This window comes from Chiloscyllium punctatum, chromosome 1 (genome assembly GCF_047496795.1).
Source record: "Chiloscyllium punctatum isolate Juve2018m chromosome 1, sChiPun1.3, whole genome shotgun sequence".
NCBI classification, from domain to species: Eukaryota; Metazoa; Chordata; class Chondrichthyes; order Orectolobiformes; family Hemiscylliidae; genus Chiloscyllium; species Chiloscyllium punctatum.
Window position 1 is genome coordinate 6276378 of NC_092739.1, and position 13462 is coordinate 6289839.

Consider the following 13462-nt stretch of genomic DNA (forward strand, 5'->3'; position numbering starts at 1 on the left):
TGTTGATGAAATTCTCCTGCACCCTCTCTAGTGCGATCACATCCTTCCTACAGCTGCGGACCAGAATATAATACTCCAGTTGTGGCCGAACTAACATGATATACAGCTTCACCATCACCTCCTCTCTCATATTCAATGCTTTAAGGACAAATATCCCTTAACTCTTCTTAACGACTTTATCTACCTAACTTCAAGGTTCTGTGGACATATACACCAACATCCCTCTGACCCTCTGTTGCTCTCTAGGGTCATACCATTCAATGTGCACTCTGTTGCAAAGGATGTAGGTTTGCCCATTGAGTTGGAAGGTTCGTTGTCAGACATTTCACCACCATACTAGGGAACATTATCCTCCGGATGAAGCACTGGTGGCATGACCAGCTTTCTATTTATGTGTTTATGTTTCCTTGGGATGTGATGTCATTTCCTGTTCTTTTTCTCAGGGGATGGTAAATGGGATCCGAGTCAATGTGTTTGTTGATAGAGTTCCAGTTAGAATACCATGCTTCTAGGAATTCTCGTGTGTCTCTCTGTTTGGCTTGTCCTAGGATGGATGTGTTGTCCCAGTCGAAGTGGTGTTCTTCCTCATGTGTATGTGTGGATACTAGCGAGAGTGGGTCATGTCGTATTGTGGCTAGTAGATGTTGATGTATCGTGGTGGTTAGTTTTCTGCCTGTTTGTCACAGTTCTTGCACGATATTTTGTAAATGACATTAGTTTTGCTTGTTGTCTGCATAGGGTCTTTCAAGTTCATTAGCTGGTTTTAGTGTGTTGGTGGGCTACCAAGATGCCAAGGGGTCTGAGTAGCCTGGCAATCATTTCGGAGGTGTCTTTGAGGGACGGGAGAGTGGCTAGGGTTTCTGGATGTGGTTTGTCTGACGAAACATCTAAAAATAAACCTTCCAGCTCAATGAGCAAACCTACATCCAAAACTCTGCTGCAAAGTTGTCCTCCCAAAATGCATCACCATACACTTCTCATAATTAAATTCCATTTGCAACAGGTCAGCCCATCTGATCAGTCTGCCTACATCATCCTGCTAAGGATTTCCTCTATACTATTTACCACATCAAATTTCACATCATCTGCAAACTTACTGATCATATTTCCTACATTCATGTCTAGATAATTAATGTAGACAACAAGCAAAAAGGGACCCAGCATTGATCCCTGTAGCATCCTATTGGACACAGGTTGTCAGTCACCTTCTGGCCTACACACACTGCTTCCTGCCACTAAGCCAAATTTGAATCCATTTCACCAAATTGCCCTGCATCCCATGGGGTCTTAGCTTCTTAAGTAGTCTGCTATGCAAGACCTTGTCAAGAGCTTATGGAAATACATGTGAGTTAAATCCACTGCCTCCCTTCATCTACACATATAGTCACTTCTTCAAAGGACACAATCAAATTTGTTAGTCATGATCTCCCTCTAACAAAGATTTACTATCATTAATTAATTTGTGCCTCTCCAAATACAAACAGACTTTGTCCCTCAGAGTGTTTTCCAATAGATTCCCTATCATTGATGTTAGGCATACTGGCCTGGAGTTACCTGAGAGAGCCTGAACCACTTTTCTTGAGTAATGGAATCACATTAGCCAACCTTCAGCCCTCTGACACCCCATCTGTGGCCAGAGAGGATTTGAAAATTCATGTCAGAGCTCTTGCAATCTCCTCTCTTGCCTCCCACAGCAGCCTGGGATACATTTCATCTGGGCCTGCAAATTTATCCACCTTCAAACCCCCTAAAACTACAGTCTTCAGGTTGTGAAGTATCTTTTTGTTTTATTAATTCTGTAGGTGCAAAATAGAAACCCACAGGAAATTAGCTACTAGTTTCGTACGTCTAGAATTGAAGGGAGAGGACTAGCTTTTTTGTATTCATTGCCTTAGTGTGAGAGAATTTGGAGTGCAAAATAAAACACTCCTCCTCCATTCCACTGAAATGACTGCAAATGGAATAGGTCATCATCCTTGGATCCTTCCTGAAGGGTCAATGTTTTACACTTTATTCAGATAGTGCGGAAATGGCTTGATAGTAAGAATATTCATTAACTCTGCGGCCCCTCTTCCCTGCTGCTTCACACGATGCACTTTGGCTGAATCAAAATTTTTTTTGAAAGCCAAGCAAAGTCAGCAATATTTTCTAAGTCTCCAAATAACCATAATGACTGGAATAATACTTTCAGAACGCAACCTGGCAGGGGATCTACATTCCTTCAAGAAATGGACTCACATGTTTTCAACTTTCAAACTACAGAATGTATCAAAAACAGAAACTTTAAAAACAAACTATCAAGAAAAGGCTGACAAATGGCACATTTTCAAGGCATTCATTTGTGCATAGCATCTATTCATTCAAGAAGGAGAGACTTGATAGGCAGAATGACCCACTTCTACTGCCACCCCTACAGCTTATAAAATGCAGGCAAGTCCATTGCCTGATGGTTCTGTGGTAGTCTCAAGTATTACTGTCCCAAGCTTGGCAGAAAAGTGAAGGAACAGAAAAAAAATCTCAGTCACGTTCCTTGATTCTGTTTATTATCCAAGTGAATTTGACAAAAAACTAAGAGCACATCTAAGAGATCAGAAGCGCCATTTTCTGACTTCACATTGTGACGGAGCATCTCTCCTGCTAAATGTGAATACTGTGTTAGAAATTCAGCTCCGCGTAGCACATTAAAAAGGGAAGTGGTCAAATCACTCACGCCTGGTGAAAATTCAACCTTCTCACCTGTCCCACCATCACCATGCTGAGATTCTCAGACTTAGAAAATTAATTGTCGAGTCTTACCTTAATGTTCACGAACAAACTGCTGCTGATAATCACTGTCCATGTCAAAATATATAGTCATGGCGAGATTTCTTTCAATTGTACTTACATATTGCCTTAAATCACTGTGTTTTTCCTCACACAAGTTTGCATATAAACACATTTTCCCTCTCCAACAGTGTTGGGAGTGTTACCCTTCTGATATGGGATTTAGAAGACACTAGAGGATTGTGTTGGCAGAGATATATCAATTCTATTCTAAGGTCAAATATGTTCCTTCTCTGATCAGCCGGAATACCATCTGGTATGCTGGATCCAGATCCTAATAGCTGAATTCAAGCCAAGTTAAAGGATTTTTTCCAACCCAGTAACAATGTTGAGCAGTGTTTCAGGGTCACATTAACAACTGCTCGAAACCTCCCTGGGCTCATGACAAACGTGTAATAAAGTGAGTTTTCTTCCGGTCACTGTTAAATTCCAACACTTGCGTAACGTATTTCAAGCAATTATAACCATGCATTGTTCTTCAATGTATTGTGCACAGGAGTAAACAGTGATTGATTAAACTCCAGCAGCCCAGCATAAATTAGTTTGAACACAATAAAATGTGAATCAGGGATAGGTGCCTTATTATAACCTGCAAACAACCATGTCCTTCAGCAGCAACTGGCAATTCTGATCAACGCAGAGTGTTGTCAAAATTAGTAATTAAAGTCCAGAAGCTGCAGCATTCAACATCACAAATGCAATCAAAAAGGATTTTCTTCATTGGGTAGAAACAGCATGAATGTAGTAAAACAGAAAGCATTTTTACAATAGTAGCAACTGGTTTTTTTTCCTGGTAAAAGCAACATTTGAAAGAAATAAATCTCAAATAGTAGTACAACTTTTCTTCTTGAGTTTGTATTAATTAAACTCTTTTCTTTTTTTATTCTGAACTAAACTCCACATATATTTTATAATTACTTATGTCTACGTTGATCTTTAGTCATTACACCATGGATGGCCCTATGTCTCACCAGGACAAAGCTTTGCTTGATAACTTGATGTATAGTGGGTGGGAATAGTAAATAAGATTAAACTAGTTCCTACTCTGGCAGTTCTGATTGCATATATTTTGACTGATACACAGAAAGGCAACTCTCAGGTTTGGCTGTTTATTCCAATCTCTTTTGATCTTATCTTTTGGATCATTAGAATTCCCTGCCATTCCACACAGCATTCCTCTTGGATTGCTCTCTAACCACTGTCAACACTTTCCTCAAGTCAGCTGCTAGGACACCAGCAAAGGACGATTATCATTCTCTTTCTAGAAGGTCAGGCTGATATCAGGAACTCAGTGAATAGAGGTATTGAAGGGGAAAAGATCACATCCCAGTTCTGAAGCACAAACCTCACTGAGATTTGTAACAATTGTCATGGACCAGGCCAGACCCCCTCAAAACATTTCAAGAAGGTAGCCCAGACCCTAACTTTGCTAGATGTTTTAAGCAGGTGTAAAGTGGATATTCCTGGAGCAATACAGCTGGTCAAATCACTGTTTTAAACAAAACAGAATTTATTTACAAGATTACTGAAATGTGCATTACCCCAGAACTACCTGTACAACACTGATAATACTGCTGAACCCACTTTCTCAATAATCCATAGTTGCTTTCCCCATGGATTTTCCCCATCTCCCTGCAGGTTATTGGGAGTAGGGAGTACTTACTATTTACAATTAATGCTCAAAGTTGGTTAAGAAAAGAAAATAAGTTTCTTCCAGCCTCTGAGACAGATAAACAAGCTTGACCGATCAGAAGCCTATTAGTTCATCAAGTAACCAGTGTGCAATCTCCCTGCTGCATTGTTTGTTCTCTTTGCAGTTAAACTGACATTTCAGTGCGGCATGCAACACAGTTTGGTGATTGGGGGGTTTCACACAAAGTGGGGGGGATTTTTTCCTTTTTTTGTTACAACCTCTGAAATTTGCTTCTACTCTGATTTATCAGAAGGAACTGATTTCTGAGTAACTGTTGAGCTACTCCACTTAAAATAAATATGTCAAGTTATGATATGACAGGGCAGCTCAGCCAAGTGGAACATACAGCCTGTGACACGTGGGAAATCACTGTCATACAATCTGTGCTGGAGGAAGACATCAGCAGCAAGTATCGCCAGCTGTGCAATGTTGAGTTCTGGGTTTCAAACCTCCAGGAACAGCCAGGGTCACTGAGGTCCATCCGCAGGTCCACGTGGTTAGCATGCTTATGGAGGTGGTCACACCACAACAATGTGAAATGGGTGGGCACTGAACAATTTGGCGAAAGCCAGCAGATGGTCTTGGGGAAACCTGCACTATCTTACTCGCTAATCAGTTGGCCGCTTTGGGACGGTTCCTCAGCGGTGTGCAGTAAAAACCCAACCTGTGACACTACATCTGGCTCAGTTAGACAGTAAGGGAGGTACGAAGTATGGACAAGCATATTGAGAGGGAATTTGTTAGGTTAGGGAAAAGGCAGGCATTTCTGCAGGATGATATGTTGACTCCCTAGTGCCAGGGTCAAGAATGTCACAGAGGTGCTGAAAGCAGATTTTAGGGAGCTAGTAAAGTGGTGAAGTAGTAGCACTTCAAAAACAAGATGAAACTGAGTGGCATGTGCTCATATCCAGAGGAATAGGACAACTGTAAACGTGAACATGTGGCTGAATAATTGCTGTAGGAGGGAAGACATTAGTTTTCAGAGACACCAAGACAGATGGAGCCGTAAGAAATGGAAAGGTTACATCTCAACAACCCAACCAGGACTAATATTCTCACAGAGAGGGATTTAACTGCTGTTCAGAAGGGTTTCAACAAGAGTGACTGGGTGATGAGAACCTGAAGTAAGCTTAAAAAGTCAAAGAAGTGCTGGAGCACAGAGGGAAATTAGCCTTAGTAAAGAGGTACCTTTTCAAAAAGTTAATTGGTTTGAAAGTTGATAGATCCCTGGAGCAAATGAGCTGCACCCCAGTGTTGAAGGAGGTGACTATAGAGATAATGGATAGATTGATGAATATAATTCACATTTCTATAATCCACAGAAATTTGAATTACATTCAAAGGTTCTTCAAACTAATGGAAATGTAACAATTTAAGGGAGGAAGGGGGAGAATGGGGAACCACAGGCCTATTAGTCTGTTAGAGAAAATGCTGGAATTTATTACAGAAGACGTGAAAATGGAATGCTTAGAAAATAATTGGGCAAAATTATCATGGATATATGAAAGGGAAATCTTTTGATAAACTTGTTGGAATTTTGAGAGGATGTTATCTGCTGCATATGAAAGAGAACAAGTGAATGCCATGTATTTGGATTTTCAGAAGACTTTTGATAAAGTCCCACTCAGGTGGTCAGTAAAACTGGAGCTCATGGGACTGGTGGTAATATACTAGTGTGGTTGGAGAACTGGTTAACAAACTGGAAACAGAGGTTAAGTAGTAACAGATGATTCTCAGGTTCTCCAACTGCTACTAATGGGGTAGGCAAGGATCAGGCCAAGGACCACAGTTGCGCACAATTTATATAAAATGATTTAGACGTACAGACCACTTCCAATATTTCCAAATTTGCTGACGACAAAATTGAATGGGAATGTAAGGTATAAGGAAGATGCAAGACGACTTCAAGCCAGCTTGAACAGGTTGGCCAAAAACATGGCAAAAAGAGTATAATGTCAGAAATTATTCATATTGGCTAAAAATAACCAAATATTTGTTGAAGGGTGAAAGGTTCGTCTTGTTTTTGAAGTACTACTGTTGTCAAAAAGAACCTGGATCCTTGCTCATGAGTCACTAACAGCTACATTGCAACAACCAGTAAGGCAAATGATATATTTGCTTTCATTGCAAGGGGATTTAAGTACAAGAGTAAAGATGTCCGGCTGCAAATATATTGAGCTTTGGTGAGACTGCACCAGGAGTACTGTGTACAGTTTTTAGATTAGATTAGATAGATTAGATTAGATTACTTACAGTGTGGAAACAGGCCCTTCGGCCGAACAAGTCCACACCGACCCGCCGAAGCACAACCCACCCATTTCCCTACATTTATCCCTTTACCAAACACTACGGGCAATTTAGCATGGCCAATTCACCTGACCTGTACATCTTTGGATTGTGGGAGGAAACCGGAGCACCCGGAGGAAACCCACGCAGACACAGGGAGAACGAGCAAACTCCACACAGTCAGTCGCCTGAGTCAGGAATTGGATCCAGTCTCTGGCGCTGTGAGGCAGCAGTGCTAACCACTGTGCTACCGTGCCATCCACGAGCACGGTCTCCTTATCAAATGAAGGATATTCTTCCCACAGCAAGGAGGTTACAGTGACAGGATTATCTCATGAGAAGTGATTAAGGAAACTGGACCTGTATTTCCTAGAGTTTAAGGATCAGAGGTGATCTCATTGGAACTTCAAAAATTCTTAGAGGGTGTGACAGATGGGTGTAAATCAGAATTTTGTCCTGGCTGGTAACTCTAGAAATAGGGAACATGATCTAGAGTAAGACACAGGCCAGAGTGTGACATGGAGAGGAATTTCTTCAAAGGGTGATGAATCTTTAGGATTCTCTACCGAAAGCATGGGAGTTCAATATTAAGCAGGCTAAAGATAGAAATCAATAGATTTCTGAAGACTAATAACTTTGAGTGACATGGAGAAGTGCAGGAAAGTACACGGAGGTAGATGATCGAACTGAATGGCCTACACTTTTCCTACCAAAGTTATTGGTTAATATTTTTCCATGGCTTTAGACAGGAGGACAACGGGGAAAAGCAAAGAGAAGAGGAGGCCATATATTGAGAAAGCGGTATTCCTGTGACAGTACTTGTTCAAAGGATTAACACTTTCATAATCATTTTTCAAAGTTACATTGAATTTGAAGGTGAGGAACGGGCCATTAAGCTCAAGTGTTTTACACCAGTGTTTATGTTGCCCACAAGCTTTCTCCCATTCTATGTCACATAAACCAAGCAGCATGTTCTTCTGTTACTTCCCCCTCATGCACTTACCTAACTTTCCCTGTAATGCAATTATGCTATTTGCGGCAACTAATCTGTTGCTTCTCATTAATGTGGAGGGCGGCAACTGAAGGTGGTTAGGATGATTAAGGTGAATTACTAAAGCAGCAAATATGATCGGGTTAACATGAATGACTCAAGAGGCACATGACAGCAAATGCTGCCAGGCCTGCGAGAGTCCTGCTAACTGTGTAAAGGAGATAGAATAAGTAAATACTCTGCAAAGAAAACATCTGTTTACCATGGTAGGGAAGATAACTGTGAGAATGCTATGTAAACAAGCTTTGGTTGCAATACTGTGTAAAAGGCCTAATCTACTCACAGTAAATTTAACTTTAGCTTTAAGATGTCCTAAATGATTTCAGTAAAGACTACTTTTAAGACTCCTGCTTGGTCTCAGTCTCACTCCTATTCACCGGTCTTTGAAAGAACCCAGTCATTAACAAAAAGAGAGATAGAATATGTTCAGGAACAAAGAACATGTTCACTTACCATTGGCTTAGGAAAAATAATGGAATCTTCCCTCAAAAATGTGCAAGAAAAAGATTATAGATCCTTTTTAATCAATCAATCCGTTCAGACGTGTTACAACACACCTCTGTTGCAAGTCGGACTTGATCCCAGATCTTCCACCCCTCAAGGAAAGTATTTCTTTATCTTGAAAGCAATAATACAATAAAGTAGTCAGTACAGATTTCAAAACCAAAGTTCCTACTTGACGTAGCGGTGGTATATTTGGATTTTCAAAGACTTTTTGACAAGGCGTTAGTAGATTGATGACTATGGTCAGAGTATATTGAACCAAACTTGGTGCCAACAGAGATCCCTGTGGAACACCACTTCCCATCTTCCATGAATCGGAGTACCTAGCTTTGACACTTTGCCTTAATTTCCTGTTTTTTAGCCAGCTCTGTATTCATTCTGCTAGTTGCTCCTGGACTCAGCACACTATAACCTTCATTAGGATTCGATTATTTTACTATCTTATCAAGGATCTTCTATAATTCAGGAAAATTCACACTTAGCACGGTACATTAAATGCTCAGTCTACGTACATCACGTTCAAAGAAGTCAATATGGTTGGTTACGTTTGGTATTCCGTTCTGTTACATTAACTATTCCTTAATGGGGTTTTTGGTTTCTAGATTTGTTTTTGATTACATCCTTAAAATAAAGAATCCATTACTTTTTCACCAATGCTCTGTATTTAAAGAGCAGTGTCTCTTCACTTGCTCATTTCGGTAGACACTAAAGCAACAGGATTTATCTTCCATAAATTCAAATTTGTTTATCTATTATTTCTATCCTTTTTATCGTAAATGCTTTTTTCCCCCTTGACCTCTAATGTTACATTCATTCTGTTAATCTCCTTAGTAAACCCCAAGGCAAAGTCATTATTCAATATTTCTGCCTTTTCACTGTCATTGCCTTGGCCACATGCTCAGTGGCCCTCTCTCTCTTCTGACTTTCCCTGTTTATAGTTTGCAGGATGATTCATTTTATTTCCTATTCCTTGACAGTTTAATTTTGTTGTTTAATTCTTCACTTTGTTTAAATGTCTATCCTAATGCAAGGACACAAGAACCAGGAGGAGCAGGCCATTCAGCCCCTTGTGCCCGCGCTGCTGTTTTATTCGAACATGGCTGATCTCATCTCGGCCTCAACTCCACTCTCCCGACTGCTCACCAGAACTCTTCTCTCAATTACAAATTAAAAATCTGTCTGTCTCCTTCTTCAATTTATTCAATATCCCCAGCATCCATTGCACTCTGAAGTAGTGGATCCACAGATTCACCACCCTGGGAGAGAAGCAATTCCTCCTCTTGGTTTTAAATCTGCCTTATTGGCTGAAACTAGAATGGCTCATTTTAGATTGCTGCACAAGGAAATTCTATATCTATTTTGTCAACATCATATTTCCTTTTGTCATCCTGTCTTTTGCTGTGTATGTTCTCAACGTATACCTTTATCTTTTCCAGCTTAGCAATTTCGAAGTTTCTATGTGATGCCTGATACAGACATTTTTTCTTATTCACCCACATGTGACAGCTGCTTCTCAGTATGAGTCACAATTGGCCCTCAGTCACAAGGTTCCCAGTCCACCCCACAGTTCGCACACTGAACTTCAGGCTGACGCTCAAGGGAATCACACTGAGAGGTGTACTGCCAGATGAGACATTAAACCAAGGCTGCTGCTGAGGGCAGGTGTAAATTATTCCATATCAGTACTTTGAAGAGAATGGGAGCTGTGCTCTGCATCATGGCCAGTACTGACCCCTCAACCAACCTTATCTGATAAACTCTCTCTGTGGTTATCCATTACTGCTGGTGGAAGATCCCCCAGTGCAGATGAACTGCCATGTCTCCTACACTGCAACGATGAGGAGACTTCAAAAGTACTTCATTCACTGAAAGTGCTTCAAAACACCCAGTGGTCAGGTAAAACATTAGAGATGCAAAGCTCCCATTTTATTTAAGGTGTTTTATCACTGATGAGGTTGTTCCTGATTTTTGGTAGAATACATATATCCTAAAGTCAAAAGTTCGCAACAACATTGCATCTGTTGTCTTTATTTCTTTGCAGTTTATTTACCTTCTCAGTAACTCAACAGGAATTGATTGGGAAGGTAAGTGGAGTATTGGGCATTTACTACAAGGGTAATGGAGTGTACAAGTAGGGAGGTTTCACTGTAGCTGCACAGGGCCTTGGTGAGAGCGCATCTGGAACACTGTCTATAGTTTTGGACTGGAAAAGAATTGAAATACAAACAGTTCACAGAAGGTTCACTTGACTCATTCTTGAGATGAAGAGTTTCCAAAGATAGCCAATACATATTGGAGTTTAGAGGAATGAGAGTTGATCTTCGAGATCCTGAGAGGTCTGGGCGGGATTCCGAGAGGACTTGACAGGGTCGACTGCGAAAGGATGCTTTTTGTACAAGAGACTACAATTAGCAGACAATTCAAAAACTGGAAAGTTCAGTTTTAAGAAGGGATGGAGAATCTACTTTCCTCTCAGTTGTTAGTCTTTCACATTTGCTTCAACATCAAAAGACCATGGAGGCTAAACCAAGTTAGATTTTTGAAGAAGTGAGTCAAGGGTTACAGGGGGAGAGACAGGAAAGTGGAACTGAAACCACCAACTGCATCACCAACCATGATCTCAATGAATGTCAGAGCAGGGTCTCGGTGCCAAGTGGCCTACAGTTGCTGTTAAGTTCAGTGTTTCTATGTTCATGGCTGCAGTTCTAATGTAAATAACATAAATTATTTTAGTTTCCCACCAATAACAAAATGCTCATATAAGCGTAAATCATTAGAATCGAACTAAATAAATTTATATTCACCTACAGGATTTAATTCTAGTCATGTGTCTCAGAGCCAGTATAGATGAGACAAAAATCAGGAAATAAAGGTTAACCTGATCCCTAAAATTAATTCATGGAATTAATTTACAGACATGATAAAAAAAAAATGGAGTCACCAAAAAACAAATTGGGTTGCTCAAAGGCCATTCACTTCCAGACCTTATTACAGCCAAGAGTTCAAATATAGTCAGCTCTTCTACAACGCAATGGATGCATCCATGTGCAACTCCCACGTTACAGAAAAATTGCGCATTAGAAACAGCAGGTAAAGTGTTGGTGCTAATAATCATTACAGCCAACACGTTTTTAAAAGTTTGCGCTGGAGAAACAGTGTCCCCAATCCGTCAATCGCGTTATAGCGAACTCATGTTGACGGAACATGCATTATAACAGAACGACCATGGCTGAAGTCAGCTGGAGAAGGGGGAATCATGTTAAGGTGAAAGGTAGGAGCTTACGAGCGGTCTGGAGGTATAACGTTTTCACCCACCCGGTGGTGGGAATCTGGAATTCACTGCCCAAAATGCAGGGAGCACCTATCCCACCCATGGATTTGTAGGGCTTTGCACTGGCGTTGCTATGGTGATATTTCCTGAAGGATTGGAGGGGTCACCTGTACATTGTCCAAGTCTCCGAGAAATACAGGGAGGGTTGGTAACACTGAGCTTGGTATTTGATAAAGATCTTTATCATCAAACAATCCTTCTGTTCTTTAGTCGGCTGAAGACTGCACTAGCACATGGGAGATGGCTGAATCCCATCAATGTCCAAGCTCAATGACAGTAGGCTCCCAAGATATGAAACTTGACGTGTATCGCCCATAGATCTTGGTGCTTGGGTGAGAGAATAGTGCAGTGGGGGCAGACTGGCATAGGACCCATACCTTCCTGATGTCTAGCCTGAGGCCAATTCTCTCACGTGACTCTCTGAAAGCATGAGCAATAGTTTGGAGTTGAGCCAATGAAGGCGCAGGCATAATACTTCGATTTGCATGGAGCAGCTAAAGGTGAACCAGGTTGATGGACTTGTTACAGAGGTTAGCCTCACACCGTTGGGTACTTCACAGATGATGGGCTGGAATGTTGCAGCAAGGAATATGGAGAACAGCACTGCACACCTCAGTCTGAACATGTATTGGGTCAGTGATGAAGTCATCAGTCAGGACCATGAACAAGCATCTTGCAGCAGGCAGACAAATATGAATTTGTGCAGGCACGCACATGTTCGGAGGAAACACCACAGTGCTCCTGGTTGAGCGAGTTAAGGCCCTTGTGAGGTGGTGTTTACTGGAGCCACCCTTTGTGGGTGGGACCTTGTTTCCACGTAGACCTGTGGTTTGAAGCTATTGATATATGGATGGGCATCGGAGCAGAGTAGTAGCTCAAGAGAAGTGGAGACAGCAGAAACCTCTGAGTGGCCTTCTTTGACACCAGTATCTCAGGCACACACATCAGGATTATTGCTTTTCATCAAATATAACTCTTTGCCGACACTAAACCACCTTTCATTCAGGAGCTTTTAATACCAAACCGCCCCGTCCCACATTCATCTTACAACTAATGCACATGAACAATCAGCCCTCAGGCCTGACATCCCCCCCATGTGGGTCTATCAATGTAAACATTGTACACTTGCCCTCCCCCCAATGCTTCCTCCTTCCACAGCAGGAGAACATTCACAAGTAGCAGTGGGTAGGATGGCAGGGACAGGGCATTGGCCGCTGAGCTGGCAGGACAGCAGAGAAACGATGCCCCCCGCTCAGGACACGATTCAACACCTACATCCATCCAATCAGAAAGCCCCCAAATCTGCTACCCTCCCAGCTAGAGATCAAACTCCAGCACCCTGAGAACAATGTTACAGCTCGTAACGAATAAGAATCTTTTATGTTTCTCTCGGAGGTCTCCAGATCCCACCCCCAAGCCAGTATAAGGAGAACAGCCCCAGCCAATCAGCAGTAGTTTGACTGCAATTTATCAGAAATGAATGATTAGCCCTCACAAACGGAGGCTGGATTCGTACAAGTGCAAGCCCCACGTAATCTTGCACGACTGCACACTGCTGCTCTGGTCAGGAAACTGAACAGGATGTCACTGGTGTCAACGGAATGAATTAACTTATAATTAATAGCAAAGTATCTTAATGTTTTAACAATATAATGCAAGCATTCCTTTGAGGACATCATTACTACTGTGTCATAACTGGCTCTCAGTTCTGATTGGAGAAAGTGAGGACTGCAGATGCTGGAGATCGGAGCTGAAAATGCGTTGCTGGAAAAGC

General features: G+C 41.5%; 1 protein-coding gene across 3 annotated transcripts in view; it reads right to left on the reverse strand.

Annotated features, from left to right (window-relative positions):
• fhip1aa (FHF complex subunit HOOK interacting protein 1Aa) overlaps positions 1-13462 on the reverse strand; it is a 192056-nt gene that overhangs the window by 153782 nt on the left and 24812 nt on the right. Inside the window, exon 2 of one of the 3 annotated variants that reach the window (XM_072552582.1) lies at positions 8307-8471. The exons of the other annotated variants lie outside the window; for them this stretch is intronic. The gene's annotated coding sequence lies outside the window, so the exon portion shown is untranslated. The remainder of the gene's footprint in view (positions 1-8306; positions 8472-13462) is intronic. 3 annotated transcript variants of the gene reach the window in all.